Genomic DNA, 14110 nt, shown 5'->3' with positions numbered 1-14110 from the left:
GATGTAGGCAGGTGTAAATGACGTTCCCCCTGCAAATACCTGTCAGCTTGACCTTGTTTCTCTGGCAGATTCAAGAAGCCACGGTCACTGCTGCCTGTACTCCTCTGGAGCTTCTACCATCGAAGGGACGATTTAAAAATCCTGTGGGGTCTTTATAGGAGTCATGTCACTGATGCTGCTCAGGGAATGTACTAAGCACTGCATTCTTTGGTGGCTTCCAGTGGGCTTTCTTCCTTGGAGGCTGTCTGCCAGTGTTATACTTCAGAAGCCAACATAGACTTCGGGCTAAATTTAATTAATTATCTGCTACAGTGCAGCAGCTTTTAGAAGCATTTACACTTCCTGGCATTTTGTCCTCAGCATCTACATTTAGCAAGTTCTTGACCCACAGGGGAAGATGCTTGTTAAACAGCCTTAATCCTACTTTATCTATTTTAAATTTTTCTATAGCATCTATCACCATGGTATCTAAGTGTGCTTGAAATGAAAGAGCACAAAAGTCCAGTGCAAAAGGTGTTCTTCTCTTTCTTTCTTCAGGGGAGAAGGGTGTTGAAAATAGTCTTCTCAAGATTTACATAATTTCAGTCAACCACTTCTGAAGGTGTATCTCAAATAGGTTATGAGAAAGCATTACTCTCCATATCCCTGATAGCTGTATGATATATTGTCTAATCTATTTCACTGTGCACACAGAGTACTATATATTATTATAGAATGGTAATGTAAATTGGGCCTATTACTCTGAGCCTGATTCACCACTGCACTACTCCATTTTACCCCAGTCTAACTCTTGATTTCAATGGAGTTACACTTGCATGAAACTGGAGTACCATCGTTGTAAATCAGCAGCAGGGTGCAATTTGTATCTTTTATTTAAAAGGCTGCTAATGGCATTGGATTATATTTTGATGCTTAAAGGTAAGGACTCTCTCTACTCAGTGGTACTGAATGCCACTAAGTAAAGATAATGCAGCCACTTCTTGATTATTCCAGGCAGATGTTGGGGTGGAGTTCATTTTGTTTTATGCCTGGGGAGATTTCTTGAGGGATATTTATAGTGTCTTATGGGTGTGTTTTATCCTGTGGATTCTAGTGGGGGTTGTGATTTAGCTGTTCTGTTTTAGGGAGGGAAGAACCTTTTAACTGTCTCTGATGTATTTGATTCAAATGTATTTGGTTTCAGGTTCCTTTTATTCATAACTAGATATTACTGATGTTTCCATACTATTTAATATTTATTGCACCACTTTCAAGTCAAACTTTTGTCATCTCCGGTTTTCTCTCTAATGCATTTAGTGTCCCTGATATGTCATCTGCAAAAATGACAGCACAACAAATATGCATGGTTTCATTCAGTGTATCTGCTTGAAAAGAAACACGACTTATTCCTGGATTAATTCTATTACTGGGGTGCCCAGAAAGAACTGTTGACCTTGACCTTTTAAAATTGTTCAATTTACCCAGTATGTCATCAGTGTGTAAAGTCTATTGCACGATTGTATTTCAGAATTATGTCTCTCAAGAAGATATCTCAAAGGTCACCTGGCACTTCTCAAAAGATTTTTCAGTGACAAGTTGTTTACAAGATAAAATACCAAAGCCATAAATGAATAATGAATAGAGAGAGAATTGGATTCATAATAATTGTGTAAAAAAAAAAAGCGTGTGTGTGTAAGATCTCTTTTTTTTGTATTTAAAAAGAGAAAAATGCATCAGATGAAAAACTAAAGTGACACACAGCCATGTAGTGCAGCAAGTTGAGAATTCTGTTCTTGAATCAAAGATAATCTTCTCTTCTGCTGCAATCTCTCCTATCCCTGAAATTCTTTTCTCTTTCTTGGGTGCTTTGTCCTTGCCATGTCCATTCCCCACCTCCCTTAACTTTATGAAGAATCCTCAGGTGTCCTACAAGGGTTAAATCCTTTCTCCTTCTCTTTGGTCCTGTATTGCATCACTCCCCATTTCAGATGAGCAGGACTGAATGTAACTCGGAGGTTGTGACGGGACACTTACCTCCTGACTGCCTCCTGGCAGTTGGGTGTGGTATTGCAATCTTTTCCCCCACTCCTGTACTCCCTCTATAGGTTGCTGACCTCACTAGGCAGGTCTTCGGTGGCTCAGCCCACCAGCCAAGTCACAGCCTTTCTAGGATGGCCTGGAGGACCCACCTTCATTGTTCCTTTCCTGGAGAAGGGTGTGGTAGGACCTGAGGCCTCCAGCAGGGGGCCATAAAGGGCCTAGCACAATGTTTCCAAACCTTTTTGATACCAGGGACTGGCTTGCTGCCTTCCTAAACTGTGTAAGGGAAATCTCAAGGACTGGTGCTGGTCCATGGACCAGTCATTGAGAAACACTGCCTAGCGCACCCCGTCATAGAGCCCTGCAATGATGTTTGTTAATCTCTTGGGGGATGGAGATTGCTGAGTGGAGGTTTAAACACCTTATGATTAAGTGGTGTTTTTCCAGGTAAATTTCTTCAGTGCATATAAGAGCTAGACTTTGAAGTTTAAATATTATTGCGGTGAATAGGTTTCTGGGTAGCAGACTTCATACTTTATTGAGGTGAAAAAGAGAAATTGCTTTTCATGCATCATAACTCATTAGTAAAGGTACTGCACCTACACAAAGGTATTGGACTTCAGTAGTGTGGTACAATGAGCACTGAGGGCATTATCCAGGCCCCACTGGCATCAAAGGATTCATTGATTTCCGTGAAGCTGGACCAGGGCTTGAGAACATAACTGGAAGACAGTTGTATTACACAGGTATAGCTGAGGGCTTAATTTGGCCTGCAGCATCTTACTACTAGAAATGATGCATGGGAAGGGAAGATACTCAGTTGGAATTTGCAGGGCTGGTAGTTAATCTCTCTATTGGGGGATGGAGAAAACTTGCTGTGGAAACTGTGAGATGCAATATAGAGTGAACTCCACAATACCAGTTTCAGGTCACTTGTCAGGCTAGAACTGTCCTTTAAATTTAATAGGATTGAACAATTCTGTGAGAAGTTGCTGACGACTTTTCCAGTGTGGTGTTACATAGTCTATTCAACTCCAATTTAATCCTCTGATGGCATTAGAATCTGCTGTCTAAGAGAGTACATTAATGTTCATTTGTCTAATCAGTACTATACAGTAGGATCCAATAAATCTTGGTTTAGTTTAAAATCAGAAGGTGATGTTTTGAACATGAAGTTGCCATACTTTTTATTATAATATTGACGTTTAAAGGAGTAGTGCACTTCAGCCAAAAAATAAGTACTATCAAGTAGTTAGTTATTTTATTTTATTGAACAGAAGTGATGGGCTTGTTTCAAGGCATTTTAATTAATTGGTTTGTTTGACTAGTGAAAAGGCTACTTAAAGCAATACTAGCCTTCAATGTAAGGCAGATGTAGTAGGGTGAAAAGGTACAGCTCAGGGGTCTGAGGTTAAAGTCACTGAAGGTGAGCAGCCTAATGGCAATAAGTATATGTGCTGAAATGTTTGCAAGATCAGGCCCTAAGACAAACCATTTCAGCATGATGGCCAAGCACATTATTTCAAAAATATCAAGGGGCCATAATAAACAGTTAGTGGCAGATTGCCTACCCTGACTTGCTGACAGGCAGCATTAGGCAAACAGAAACCCTATGAAAGTCTCCTACTAGGTCTTAACCCAGCATTCAGAAGTCCCCAGTGGGCATAGATTTTGCACAGCCACCTCCTTACACCTTCCTCTGTGCAGCCCTGGTAAAGGCACAGCACCTACACAAAGGTATGGGACTTCAGTGGTGGTTGCACAATGAGCACTGTGGGCCTGATCCAGTCCCCACTGGCATCAGTGGAACGACTCATTGATTTCAGTGGAGCTGGATCAGGGCCCATAGGGCATTCTGGGTATTCTCAACTGGCATATGGGTCTTGAGGGAGAGTTGCCAGCTGGAGTAAATTAGAATAGCCCTGAGACTGTTCCAACATGAACTAGCACTTTGGGCAGAGAAGTAGGGTGCTTTAACTGGTTGGTGGTTCTCAGATTCTTTTTTTTACCCTGACTCTCCAGGGTTGCCCTGTGTGGAGAGGGGAGCCATCTTCACTAGGTGCTCCTCCAAGTTCAGGTACAGCCAGTTGAGCTACTGTTCTGCTCTCCTTGGGACATCCACATCCTGGCAGGGACACAGCAAATGGAGCAGCCAGAGCTACAGTCTCTCCTCCTTTTCCCATGCAGCTGGGAAGGGGAAGCAGCTGTTGGGAGTGCTCCTCCTGGGGCTGCTGAGGAAGGGATGGAAGCCAAGGGTGGATGGGTGAGGTGCTACCACCAACCTCCTTCCCACAGTGGTGGCCTGATTCAAAGACTTCAGTTTTAAAAAATATCAAAGGAAGGCTCATTGACAGTTCTTGTAATCAAATAACAATTTTCTTCTCCATGCAGTCACTCTCAATTGTGACAGTGTAGAGTTGTGATGGTCACTGTGCCCTAAAATGTTATTTTTATGGAATTTTATATATATTTAACCCTATGTTTAAAATATTATTGAATGAGCCTTTCATTGAACATTGGGTTTTCTCCCCCTCTGTACTGAGTGGCTTGTTTTGAAAATGCTCATTATTATTAATAGCAGTAGTAATATTTATTATTGATATTACTGTAGGGCCTAGAGGCCTCAACGGTAATCAGGTATCATTGTAGTATGTGTTGTACATATTCAGAGTGAGAGACAATTCCTCTCCCAAAAAGTGTACAGTTTAAATAGATGGGAGAGGGAGGGAGAAAGGAAGTGTTGTCTCCATTTTACAAAAGGAAAACAGAAACACTAAAGGATTAAGTTACTTACGCAAAGTGATACAGTGTGTTCCTGGCAGAACCTGGACTTGAACCCAGATTTCTTAAATCCCAACATAGTCCCTTAACTGCAAAACCATCCTTCAAGTCTTAGTGTCAAGGTATTCCTTGTTGATAAGTTACTGGGCTTTCTTTTTTTGTGCAATTAAGGATGTGAAAAATTAGTTCAAAGCATACAATAGTTATACAGTGATTTTACTGTTGTACAATTTATTTTGCAAATCAACTTTAAAAAGAGAGGAGAATGTACTGATTCTTTCAGCCAGTCAGTTGTCAAAAATCGACTTGAACTTAATTTTTTTGTTCCAAACAGCAGCATTTAGTGTGGTATAGTTTATATCTAAACAATATTTTCAAGAATAAAAACTGAGGAAAATCTTGTATGTATTCACATGAGAGTGTGTGTGTGTATATATGTGTGTGTGTATATACACACACACACACATACTCATATAGGATATTTCTCCATTTTTATTCTTAAAAAACAAAATGTAGTGTGTAACTGTTTTTCATAGAATAATTAACAAGTTTTAAATTATTGTAGTCCCCATTGATATAGGTTCTACTTGTTAGAAAGAATATAGATCTTGCTGCTTGATATGCATCTTTACTTAATTTAGGATGTATTGCTCCAGCAATGGTCTTTAGAGCTGTAACATCAGGGAAACTTAATTCTGTAGTTTGTTTCTGTGATTAAAGGGATAAACAACTTTTATTCTATTTTCAGCTCCAATATTAGATGTAGTTCAGCACAGCCTGAAGACTTTTAAATGTCTTTTTAATTCTGCCTGTGGAGCAGTTTACTTCACAGACTAATTGCTAATATTGTGATCCACATTTATTCAAGTTGTGCTTTAGCCACGATTGCTGAATTTTATTTCTATTTGATATGAACAAGAAGTCTTCTCATTTCTCAGAAGGGAAGATTCTTATGACAGTATTGATGTAGAAACAAGTCTTACACAGGAAGTGAATTTAAAAAGTGCTTGGTACTGCTGCTTATTCTGGGGTGCAGGTAATTTGAGATTAAGATTTCCCTAGAGAATGAATAGATTCTCATTAGCTCAGATACTGCAGTGCTCAGCAGAATCTGTGCTCATCAGCTGAATAGGCTGAGAAGTACTATTGTATTGTGGACAATTTTAATCATTACTAATACAACAATTATTAATTTAATCTCTCACTAGAAGAGAGTGTGTGTTGTGTGGAGCAGCTGTCATTGCTATGCAAGGCTGTGGGGTGTGGCTGCAGAAACCAAATGCTTTCATTCTTGAAGGCAGAGCTCTAGATTGTGGCAGGGAAGGATCAGACAGTGGCATGTTGCAGCTTACAACAGGCTCTAGTTTCTGTTACGAAATACTTGAATACAAATAATATTATTGTTGTGTAGCGCCCCCTTTCCACCTGGTTACCTCCTTTAATGCCAATCCGCTTACAGGTTTTGATGAACAGGTCTGGGTTCTTTTGGATTCCGCCACCCACTCAGCAGGGTGTATCTTCTTTCTTTTTTTCCTGTGAAATTATTTGGCGGTGCCTCCACCACCCTCGCTCCTTCCTGGCAGGGTCACCAGGGCAGCTTGGGCGGAAAATTCTAACTACAGAGTAATCCCAATTTACTTGCCAGATAGTTAGAGACTTCCAAGAAATAACACAAGCACATAAAAATATATTCAACACAATAATTATATTAAACAGGAGACAAATACAACATAACAGGGTAAAACACAATTTTTAGGGTCACCGGTGCCCACACTGCAAATACCCGTGACTCGATGTAGCAAATGTAAAATTAGGGTCCCGTTGGTACGCGTACTTTGCTGGGGCCCTTGATGACCTATAACCACAAAATTCTTCTCTGCAGTGGTTTAGCAGCATGGCTGACTGGGTTCAGTACAGCCCAAAGGACTCACAAGTGGGAGAAGGTGGTAAATCCATCCACAGATGTAATATGCAGCAGGTTATAAAATCCTCAAACCCTTACTCCCTGGCTTGAGGACACGGTTCAGGGAGTAAGGGGTCCCCAGAACAAATTCCCTGACTAACTAACTAAACGATGGTGCACTCACAAACTCCATGAATGATCCTCAGGTTCGAAGATGACTCTGGACTCCTCAGTCACTGCAGAGGGGCTGCTCTCTGCTGGCAGGGATCCTCCTCAGGCAGGAATCAGGCTGCGTCGGGGCTTAGAGTTGTTAAATACAAGGTCTTGCAAAGAACAACACACTTGATCACCAACCTTGAGATCCTTGAGAGGAGTGTGGGAACCTGCTCATATTGATGCCAATGGAGTATGGCAATTTACACAAGCTGAGGATCTGCCTCACCCACCTCCCCAAGTTGAAATAATGAACCAAACTTCTAATGTGATTGGGGTCTAGTTCAGTAGCAAGTTACTCATTTTGCATACCCAAGAAATGGCAGTTTAATGCTAGTTTTACCACTTACTCTCATTTACATCCAATTTCTGACTAATTTACATCCAGTATCTAACTTACAGCATCATTAAATCGTCAGTGAGAATTTGAGTCGGACTTTGGACAGAGGTAAGTAAAATCAGTGATCAAATTCATGAGACAAATTCAGAGCTGCTTGAGCATGGAGCTGCAGAATCTGTACTGGTGGTAGGAGGAAGAAAGAGTGGCATGCTGGCTGGGCGGATATGTACAAGAGCAGAAGCTGGTGTGAGAACATTTATACCAAGAGTGATATCACTGACTTCCAGGGATGCAGCAAAGGGTGTGGCTTCATGGAAATGTTCAATGGTTGGGACACAGCCAGGTAGGTCACATTCAGAGCTAGTACAAAAAGACAGCTAATACACAAAGGCTGCTGAAACTTAGGTCTGGCTATTTTTACAGGAGTCTAATAAGTGCAAAGATCTCATTCATAACAGACATTGAACACCATTGATTCTGAATCAATCATCTATTGTTACAAAACCAGTGGGGGATTTTTTAAAAGGCAAGTGAGCAAGTGGTGTTGGATTAGTATAGCGTTCTTATTAAAATTAAAAATGGTGTTCTCTACTGTGACAGGGTCAGGCCAGATGGCTACAGGAGAGTGTTTTTTTGGGGGGGGGTCCAGGAAGTGGGCGGGCAAAGCTCGCCCACCGCTAAAGGATCCCCCCCAGCCTAAGGGGGAGATCCACAGGACCTGGAGGCCAAAAAATTACGGGGGACAACTAATGAAAAACAGGGACTGGAGTGCGGTCAAAGGGTCAAAAGAAGGGAACCGGACGGGGACACTGAGCAGAGAACCCTGGACAGCGCCCACCGCTCCTCAAAGACGTCAAGGGAGTCTGTGGACGCCGCCCAGAGGAACTCTGCCCGGAGGCGTGAACGGACGGAGGATCGGAAATAGGCCCCGCAGTCGCAGGAGACTCCATCAACCAACCTCCTCACCCTGGTTTTATAGATGGCCACTTTAGCCAGGGCCAGGAGGAGGTTGACCAGGAGGTCCCGCGACTTAGTGGGGCCACGGACAGGGAGTGCGTAGATAAGAAGGTGAGGGGAAAAGTGCAACCAAAACCTCAACAAAATATTAGTGAGGAGCCGGAATAGGGGCTGCAACCTGGCGCACTCCAGGTAGACGTGCGCCAGGGTTTCCCTCACTCCGCAAAAGGGGCAGGTGTCTGGGATCGGGGTGAACCGCGCCAAGTACACGCCCGTGCTCACGGCCCCGAGAAGGAGCCACCAACTGATATCCCCGGCGGGCCTCGGGACTAAGGTGGAATAGAGGCTGGCCCACCGGGGCTCCTCACCCTCTAGAGGTGGCAGGAGGTCCCGCCACTTTGTGTCAGGGCGGGACGCAAGGGTGAGGACATGAAGTGTGTGGAGCATGAGCGTGTAGAGATGTTGTTCTGGCGCGGTCTGGAACCGGACCGGCTGCAGCTCGTGCAGCCGGCTCACGGTGAAGGGGCGGGGGGGTCGGTCAGGTCCACGGGGCAGGGGCCTGATGAAAAGGTCCGGAGGGCTTGGGGTGGAGGGTGGGTGGGGCGCGCCCTCTCGCAGGACCCGGTCGAGGTAAACCCGAGCAGCGGGCGGCAAAGCGGCCCTCACCTCCTGAAGTACGCGCAGGGCGGTACGAGGTCTGGAGAGCCCCATGCGCTGAGCGAGCGTCAGGGGATCCAGTCAGTCTCCCCGGTCGTAGTCCAGGAGGTCTCCGACTTTGGTGATTTATGCCAGGACCAACCTCTGGCGCACCGAGGGGGACTCCGCCGCCTGCACACGGAGGTAGGGGTTGTGTAGCAGGGGCTCCGCGAGGAGATCTTCCCCCACGGAGGCCGCCACGGACCTGGTCGCTGCAAACAGTTTCCAGGTCCGGAGGAGGTCCTGGTAGAAGACCGGCAGCCCGGAGAGGTCTCGTGGAAGACCCCTCGGATGGAGATAAAGGAGCTGCCGGTCATATCAGAGCCCTCGGAGGCGGCGCAGGAAGGCGTGCGCCAATATGCTCCACGCCGGACTACCTGCACCATAAAGGAGCCTCTGCAGGGCCTGGAGGCGGAAGACATGGACCTGAGTGCAGAGACACTTCAGGCCCTGCCCTCCCTCCTCCAGGGGCAGATGGAGAACCCCTGCAGAGACCCAGTGCAGTCCTGACCAGAAGAACTCCAGAATCAATTTCCGGAGGTTGGCCAGGAAATCCGGGGCCGGGACCAGGGTGTTGAGCCGGTACCAGAGCATGGACAGGACTAGTTGGTTGAGCACCAGTGCCCGCCCTCAAAAGGACAGACACCGGAGCAGTTCTGTCCACCTCCGGAGCCGCTCTACCACCCTGCCCTCTAAACCTTGCTAGTTCTCCGGCGGAGACGGATGCGTGGCGGAAAGGTAAACGCCGAGATAGAGCAGCGGATCCGCTCCCCACCGGATGGCTTGAAGCGCGGGTGGGAGGGAGCTCGCCTGCCGCCAGTCCCCTACCACCAAGCCAGAGCTCTTGACCCAGTTGACCCGGGCGGAGGAGGCTGCCAAGTACACAGCCTGGCAAGCCTCCACCCGCGCCAAATCGCCCGGGTCCTGGACCACGAGGAGTACATCGTCGGCGTATGCCGACAGGACCAGCCGCAGCTCCGGCTCCCGTAGCGCCAACCCCGTCAACCTCCTGCGGAGGAGACAGAGGAAGGGCTCGATCGCCAGAGCGTACAGCTGGCCCGAGAGGGGGCACCCCTGCCGTACTCCTCGCCCAAAGCTGACCGGTTCGGTCAGGGTCCAGTTGAGCCTGACCAGACACTCTGCGGAGGCGTACAGCACCTGGAGAAAACCCACAAACTGGGGACCCAAGCCAAACGCTCGCAGAGTGCCCAGAAGATACCCGTGATCCACCCTGTCGAACGCCTTCTCCTGATCCAGGGACAGGAGGGCGAACGACAGACCGTCCCTACACCCGAGTTCCAAAAGGTCCCGGACCAGATATAGGTTGTCGAAGATGGTGCAGCCCGGGACAGTGTAGGTCTGGTCTGGGTGGATCACGTCCGCCAGAACGGACCCCAGCCGCAGCGAGATGGCTTTCGCTACGACCTTATAGTCCGTGCTGAGGAGCGAGACGGGACGCCAGTTTCGTAAATCGCGGAGGTCCCCCTTCTTTGGCAATAAGGCGAGCACGGCTCGCCTGCACGAAAGAGGGAGGACCCCGCTCTGCAAAGACTCGGCCCAGACGGTAACTAAGTCTGGGCCGAGGATGTCCCAGAACGCGCGGTAGAACTCCACGGTCAGCCCGTCCATGCCCGGAGATTTATTGGTGGGCATGCTGCGGAGGGCTTCCGAGAACTCGGCCAGAGTGAGAGGCAGCTCTAGTCGGTCTCAGTCGCCCGCGCTGACCGTCGGGAGTTCGTCCCAGAGCACTCTGCAAGCGTTAGGATCGGTCGGATCCGGGGAGAAAAGGCCTGCGTAGAAGGCCCTGGCCCTCCCGCACATCTCCACCGGATCCGTGAGGGGGGTGCCGTCCTCTGCGAGGAGGCAGGTGATGTGCTTCTTGGCCCCCCTCTTTTTCTCCAGGGCGTAGAAGAAGCGGGAGCCGCGATCCATCTCCCGAAGGAGGCGGATGCGGGAACGAACAAAAGCACCCCGGGCCCGATGGTCCTCGAGGGCCTACAGGAGAGTGTTAGAAGGCAGATATATTAGTCCCAGATTAGGCAGGTCCATTTTCCCTGGGTAAGGTAACAGGGGCAGTTGCAGAACAAGAAGGAACTTGCTGGAACAAATTCAGGCAGGCCGGCTAATTAAGAAGCTACTAGAATCAATTAGGGCAGGCTGGCTAATCAGGGCACCTGAGTTTAAAAAGGACCTCACTTCAGTTTGTGGCACGTGTGTGAGGAGCTGGGAGCAAGAGGCACTAGGAGCTGAGAGTGAGAAGATGTACTGCTGGAGGGCTGAGGAGTACAAGCATTGTCAGACACCAGGAGGAAGATCCTGTAGTGAGGATAAAGAAGGTGTTGGGAGGAGGCTATGGGGAAGTAGCCCAGGGTGTTGTAGCTGTCATGCAGCTGTTCCAGGAGGCACTCTAGACAGCTGCAGTCCACAGGGCCCTAGGCTGGAACCCGGGGTAGAGGGCGGGCCCGGGTTCCCCCCAAACTTCCCAACTCCTGATCAGACACAGGAGGAGTTGACGTGGACTGCGGGGTTCTAACAGAGGGGAAGGTCTCTGGGCTATTCCCCGACCCACATGGTGGATCAGCAGAGACTACGGGGATTGTTCTCTTTCCTTTTTCTCAGGCTGGCCAGTGATGAGGTTAGCTGAGTGAACGGCAGGTTTGAGCCACTAGCAAAAGTGGCCAAACTGAGGGCTGCCGTGAATCTCTGAGGCAAGCAAATCCGCCAATAAGCGCAGGACCCACCAAGGCAGAGGAGGAACTTTGTGTCACTACATAAAATGTAGCATCCTTACCAAATGTTTCTATTGCATTAAAGGTTCCTGTAATACATTTCCTGACATGCTACCATTTGCAGCACCGACCACAGAACACCACCTAACGCTGATATTTTGCTGGTAATTTTGGAGTACACACAACCTCTGTGCCATTAACAGCAGATTGCGTTTTAAGTCTGTTTTTGTATACTGCTGTGTCATCGTACATTGCCTCTGGTGAAAACTTATGTTTCTCCTAAATTCCAGTATCTACTTACAGTACTTGGGTGGTGGCCCTCACATGTCTCATTAATCTTTTGCTTCTGAGTCCGGCCCACAGATTTGGGGCCTAGTTGCGTGTGTGTGCATGGGGCGGGGGGTGTAGATAGTTCTGCTTGACAGTAAATCAATTTGTATGAGAAATAGAAGGAAGGAGAGTGTCCCTTTTAAAAATTATAATCATTTGGGGGCGCTGAACTGAACTGTGTGCAGCCACCCAGTGGCAGCTATATACATAAATTAGCAGGCATCCGTTAGACCGATGTACTGAAACTGAGATGCCTAAGCAGCAGGACATGTGCATCTCTTTGGAAGAGCAGTAAGGTGGGTGCCTTTTTCTGGCACCCATTAAGCTATTGCAAGGAAGCTTCTTCTGGGTGTGGCAGCACCATGCAGTAGTTGCCCTTTGAATAATCCATCCTTCAATAGAAATTGGTTATCAGAAGCCCGTGAAGGTCATTTTGTTATATTTTTACTGAAGTGAGATACAGCATAAATGAGATGCCATAAATTCATTGAGGTTACTTACCCTCTGTTCTCAGAAAAAGCTGCATGTCCTCCACTTTTTTCCCCCCACGTACGTAATAGCAATTTTTAAAAAATGCAATAGTAGTATTAATGATTCTTAAATTTTTATGTTTTCAGCTATTCTGTAGCTATCAGACAGTTGTATTAGCTGATTTTTCTCAATAGCTAGGCAATTGGTGTGCTGGACTGCCACTTGTTATATTAAGTTGGGTGGTGTTACTGTCACCCTTCTCTTCCTCCCACCCTTCCTTCCTCTTTTCTTTTATTCACTTGTCTCTTGTTATATGCTAAGCTTATAAGATCCTTGGGGCAGGGACTGTCTTTTTCTAATACACGTGTACAGCATCTAGCATGCTGGGGCCTCAGTCCCTGATTGGATTCTCTAGGTACTACCATAATACAAATGCTCAATGCTAATATATTCCTGTGTTGCTGTCATACATGGAGTTCTAACTGACCTGACTATGCAATGAACAAATACTAGATAGACACAATTAAATATTACCACTGGGTAAAACCACAAAATACTGATACTGACTTTCATCTAAGACGCATAAGCTTTTTCAAGAGTTCTAACTATTACTTAAATTATGACAGATTGCTGTACATGCATCTTTATGGCAGACTTGTAAAACGTTACTCGTAACTTTGTATTTGGAAGGCTGGTAAACATTCAAAAGGGCTGATGCGTTAAAATAATCTAAACACCTAAATTAAATTGATCTAGCCCAGTGATTCTTAATCGGTGGTACACATACCCCTGGGGGTATGTAGAGGTCTTCCGGGGGTAGCTCATCTAGATATTTGCCTAGTTCTTCGAGTGCTTGCTCATGTCCATTCCATATTAGGTGTGTATGTTCCCCACATGCACCGATGCCAGAAGTTTTTCCCTCAGCAGTATCTATAGGGGACCGGCTCTGGCATGCTCTGGAGTGGCACCCGCATGGCGCGTTATAAGGGGCACCGCCGACTCCCCCCACCCTCAGTTCCTTCTTGCTGCCAGTGATGGTGCTGGAATATCTGCTGCTTCAGCTAGCATTGATTTCTTCTCTGTTCTTGCAAACTTTGAAATCCTGTAAAATAGCTATGTATAGTTAGTCATTTTCTTAGTTACCCTTAGTAATAGTTCTCAAATTCTCTGTTAGTCCCCAACGGGACCCAGCCGAGGGTCAGAACATGTCCCGGTCCCTAGGCTTTAAGCCCTGCAATCGCTGCAGTCTATGCCCATCAGCGATCCACATACACAGCTGCCTCAGATGCTTAGGCAAGGAGCACATAAGTGACAAGTGCCGTATCTGCAAGTCCTTCAAACCTAGGATGAAGAAGAAGAGTGATAGCCTTCTAAGAGCGCTCCTAATGGAGTTGGCACTCACTCTGGCACTGGAACAACAGTCCGATTCCGCACTGAGCACCGTAGCCTCCAGGCACAGTGCTCCTCCGGCGCCGTCCACAAGCCAGTACCGGTCTCCCTCCACAGCTCTGGTCAAGAAGCCAAAAAAGACTGTGAGGGGAAGATCTCTTACCTCCCACAAGGGAAAGGAGAGGGCACTGAGTGAGACAAGACCTGTGTCGGGCAGCTCAACATCCCCCTTGGGAAGTCAGGTCCCAGTTTAAGTCGAGCGGTGCACCAATCCCATGCCTC

General features: G+C 46.9%; 1 protein-coding gene and 1 long non-coding RNA gene across 3 annotated transcripts in view; one reads left to right on the top strand and one right to left on the bottom strand.

The window, feature by feature from the left end:
- The window catches only part of LOC119565392, a 46742-nt gene extending 46465 nt beyond the window's left edge, over positions 1–277 (bottom strand). The window contains exon 1 of the long non-coding RNA XR_005224015.1: positions 40–277. This is a non-coding gene — a long non-coding RNA (uncharacterized LOC119565392). The remainder of the gene's footprint in view (positions 1–39) is intronic.
- The window catches only part of CHN2 (chimerin 2), a 194760-nt gene that overhangs the window by 51556 nt on the left and 129094 nt on the right, over positions 1–14110 (top strand). The gene's annotated exons all lie outside the window — the stretch shown is intronic.

Source organism: Chelonia mydas, chromosome 2 (genome assembly GCF_015237465.2).
Source record: "Chelonia mydas isolate rCheMyd1 chromosome 2, rCheMyd1.pri.v2, whole genome shotgun sequence".
NCBI lineage: Eukaryota > Metazoa > Chordata > Testudines > Cheloniidae > Chelonia > Chelonia mydas.
This window is presented reverse-complemented; position numbering and strand designations above follow the sequence as displayed.